The following is a 4,943-nucleotide window of genomic DNA, read 5'->3' on the forward strand; positions in this document are numbered from 1 at the left end:
ACATTTTGCACACAGACTCGTTGTGCTTGACAATTAATTTTCATGAAAAAAAATTCCTAAATTTTACACTGTTAAGGGAATTTTTTTAAATATTTAATTACCAATTGCTTAATTGTGGCAGACAATCATCTGACCCATAGGTGGCAGCCATCTCAAGCCAGAGGACGAGAGGACTCTAGCCGCCCGTTTCATGATGACGCAAATGTTGACTAACCACATGGCATGAAATCCCTGCCCCCACGCTATACAGTGGAGACTATTTATAGAGCAGTTACATTGAAGCCGCCAGGTTCTTGAAAGTGGTAAAACGGGTCAACGCTAGTGCCCTCGGGAATATACGGGGCATGTCAAGAGGTGATCTTTCATATTTAAATCCTTTATATTAACTTCACTTGCTTGCTTGCTTACTCAAGAAAAACAGAAATGAATAATAAAATGAAACCGATGCCACGCATATAAAGGATTTATAGTGAAAAAACTTTGTTTTTACGGTTAATTTTTGAGTACTGTGACGATTCGCTGGTAATTGCATCCAGCATCATCGGCAATTCGCTAGAATGGTGAGGCTCTGCTATTGCTCCCGGTCTTAAATAGAGCAGCAGCAGCAGGGGGCGGGGGAAGGCAGAAACACCCAGTTCGTGGTAGGTTCACCCCCCCCCCCCTCGCCTCTTCCCCCCAGCCTTCATCATTACCGGTGCCGCATCGAGCCCAGCGGTGGTTCGAGTGGCGAGCCACCGCTCGTTTGCTCCATCTCGAGCCCCACGTCCCCCGACCAGAGGAGCGGCACGCGCGTTGGGGCGACAGCGGGAGGGAGAGGGCCGCGCTGAGTAGCCGGCAGTCCAGCGGCGTCGCTCGAGCCGTGTTGCGGTGGCTCTTGAATCTATCCGAGTCGCGGGCTCCGTGCAAGGTGTGTGCCGCAGAACGCGCTGCTGTCGCAGTCGCGGCGGAAGAGTCGTGGACGTCTCCCGTGCTGTGCCAAAAAATATAAACTATCGATATACACACACGCGCGCGCACGTAAATTTCGATTTAAAGCTTTCGCGACTGCACGGATTCATATTCTTGGATCTTTCGGTAAATCTTCTTGGTTCTTTCGGTAAAGTCACGTAGAATGGAAAGAATAAAATAATAAAATAAAACATAAAAAGATATTTTATTATTTTATTATTTCCATTCTACGTGACTTTACCGAAAGAACCAAGAAGATGAATCCCTGCAGTCACGAAAGCTTTAAATCGAAATCTTTCGGTAAAGTCACGTAGAAGGGAAATAATAAAATAAAATAATAAACGTTAAACATAATAAAATAAAATTTTCTTTTATTATGTTACATTTTTATTATTTTATGATTTCCTTTATACGTGACTTTACCGAAAGATACAAGAATATATACACACATATATATGTGTGTATATAAACTTGGCTCTTTGTAGAACTTATGGGTACATGTTGGATCTTGGTCTGTTACAGGTTGGCCCACCCCTGTCATAGACGCATCAGTGTGGCTATTACAAACGCCGCTATTACAAACGCCGCTATTACAAACGCCGCTATTATAGATATCGCTATTACAGAAGCCGCTATTACAGAAGTTGCTATTACAGAAGTTGCTATTACAGATACTACTATTGCATATACTGCTACTGCAGATGCCGCTATTACAGATGCTGCTATTACAGATGCCGCTATTACAGATGCCGCTATTACAGATGCCGCTGTTACAGATGTCGCTATTACAGAAGCCGCTATTATAGATGCCGCTATTACAGATGCCGCTATTACAGATGCCGCTATTACAGATGCCGCTATTACAGATGCCGCTATTACAGATGCCGTTATTACAGATGTTGCTATTACAGATGCTGCTATTACAGATGCCGCTATTACAGATGCTGCTATTACAGATGTTGCTATTGCAGATGCTGCTATTGCAGATGCCGCTATTACAGATGTCGCTATTGCAGATGCCGCTATTACAGATGCCGCTATTACAGATGCCGCTATTACAGATGTCGCTATTGCAGATGTCGCTATTGCAGATGCCGCTATTACAGATGCCGCTATTACAGATGCCGCTATTACAGATGCCGCTATTACAGATGTTGCTATTACAGATGCCGCTATTACAGATGCCGCTATTACAGATGTTGCTATTACAGATGCCGCTATTACAGATGCCGCTATTACAGATGCCGCTATTACAGATGCCGCTATTACAGATGCCGTTATTACAGATGCCGCTATTACAGATGCCGCTATTACAGATGCCGCTATTACAGATGCCGTTATTACAGATGTTGCTATTACAGATGCTGCTATTACAGATGCCGCTATTACAGATGCTGCTATTACAGATGTTGCTATTACAGATGCTGCTATTGCAGATGCCGCTATTACAGATGTCGCTATTGCAGATGCCGCTATTACAGATGCCGCTATTACAGATGCCGCTATTACAGATGCCGCTATTACAGATGTCGCTATTGCAGATGCCGCTATTACAGATGCCGCTATTACAGATGCCGCTATTACAGATGCCGCTATTACAGATGCCGCTATTACAGATGCCGCTATTACAGATGCCGCTATTACAGATGCCGCTATTACAGATGCTGCTATTACAGAAGCCGCTATTATAGATGCCGCTATTACAGATGCCGCTATTACAGATGCCGCTATTACAGATGCCGCTATTACAGATGCCGCTATTACAGATGCCGTTATTACAGATGTTGCTATTACAGATTCTGCTATTACAGATGCCGCTATTACAGATGCTGCTATTACAGATGTTGCTATTACAGATGCTGCTATTGCAGATGCCGCTATTACAGATGTCGCTATTGCAGATGCCGCTATTACAGATGCCGCTATTACAGATGCCGCTATTACAGATGCCGCTATTACAGATGTCGCTATTGCAGATGCCGCTATTACAGATGCCGCTATTACAGATGCCGCTATTACAGATGCCGCTATTACAGATGTTGCTATTACAGATGCCGCTATTACAGATGCCGCTATTACAGATGTTGCTATTACAGATGCCGCTATTACAGATGCCGCTATTACAGATGCCGCTATTACAGATGCCGCTATTACAGATGCCGCTATTACAGATGTTGCTATTACAGATGCCGCTATTAAAGATGCCGCTATTACAGATGTCGCTATTGCAGATGCCGCTATTACAGATGCCGCTATTACAGATGCCGCTATTACAGATGCCGCTATTACAGATGCCGCTATTACAGATGCCGCTATTACAGATGCCGCTATTACAGATGTCGCTATTACAGATGCCGCTATTACAGATGCCGCTATTACAAATGTCGCTATTACAGATGCCGCTATTGCAGATGCCGCTATTGCAGATGCCGCTATTACAGATGCCGCTATTACAGATGCCGCTATTACAGATGCTGCTATTGCAGATGCTGCTATTACAGATGTTGCTATTACAGATGCCGCTATTGCAGATGTTGCTATTACAGATGCCGCTATTACAGATGTCGCTATTACAGATGCTGCTATTGCAGATGCTGCTATTACAGATGTTGCTATTACAGATGCCGCTATTACAGATGCTGCTATTGCAGATGCCGCTATTACAGATGTTGCTATTACAGATGCCGCTATTACAGATGCCGCTATTACAGATGCTGCTATTACAGATGCTGCTATTACAGATGCCGCTATTACAGATGCTACTATTACAGATGCTGCTGTTACAGATGTCGCTATTACAGATGCTACTATTACAGATGCCATTGTTACAGATGCCGCTATTACAGATGCCGCTATTACAGATGTTGCTATTACAGATGCTACTATTACAGATGCTGCTATTACAGATGTCGCTATTACAGATGTCGATATTACAGATGCTACTATTACAGATGCCGCTATTACAGATGCTGCTATTACAGATGTTGCTGTTACAGATGCTACTATTACAGATGCCGCTGTTACAGATGCCGCTATTACAGATGCCGCTATTACAGATGTCGATATTACAGATGCTACTATTACAGATGCCGCTATTACAGATGTTGCTATTACAGATGCTACTATTACAGATGCTACTATTACAGATGCTATTATTACAGATGCTGCTATTACAGATGCTACTATTACAGATGCTGCTATTACAGATGCTACTATTACAGATGCTACTATTACAGATGCTGCTATTGCAGATGTTGCTATTACAGATGCTGCTATTACAGATGTTGCTGTTACAGATGCGGCCGCTGCTTACGAACGAGGTCACGGGGTCCTCACCGCCACTTGGCCACGTCACCAGATCCATGCACATTTCAGATTAACCTTTGACCTATCGTCGCGTGCGTGGCAGGGAAAACCAATTGGGTGCAATGCGGTTTGTGCGACTTTTCAAGGAGAAATTAGCTTGTTGCAACCCTCATCCTCAACCTCCTCCACATCCTCCTCCTCAACCTCCTCCTTCTCCACGTGCTTCAGAGACACGTTCATTTTCACCGGTGACGTTCACAGAAGGAGGCATGTCTACAACGTGTTCGCGTCTTCGCCCGTTCGCCGTTGTCGTCAGCACGATGTGGCTTACGTCGCGTAAAAAAAAACTAAAAAACGAATGCCCGGCGCGATGGGCCTCGTGGGTCAGGAAGAAGTTTTGGGCCGGACTCGGCCTAATTTGGGCCTCATTAGCGCTAAGTCACCCTCCCCCTCCCCCCCTCCCCTCTCCCACCCCCGTCTCTCCCTCGCTCCCCACAGCCAACCCACCCACCCCCGCCCCCCTCCCACCCCCGCCTTTCCCTCCCTCCCAACCCACCCACCGACCCCCGCCCCCCTCCTCACCCCGCCTCTCCCTCCCTCCACCGCCCCCTCCCACCCTCGCCTCTCCCTCCCACCCCCGCCCCCCTCCCACCCCCACCCCCGCCTCTCCCTCCCCACCCACCCACCCA

General features: G+C 46.0%; 1 pseudogene; it reads right to left on the minus strand.

Annotated features, from left to right (window-relative positions):
* Positions 1–4,494, minus strand: part of LOC133341765 (transcription factor SPT20 homolog) — a 48,837-nt pseudogene extending 44,343 nt beyond the window's left edge.
* Between the last annotated feature and the right edge of the window lie 449 nt (positions 4,495–4,943).

Source organism: Lethenteron reissneri, chromosome 2 (assembly GCF_015708825.2).
Source record: "Lethenteron reissneri isolate LAM-NWPU_2019-01 chromosome 2, ASM1570882v1, whole genome shotgun sequence".
NCBI lineage: Eukaryota > Metazoa > Chordata > Hyperoartia > Petromyzontiformes > Petromyzontidae > Lethenteron > Lethenteron reissneri.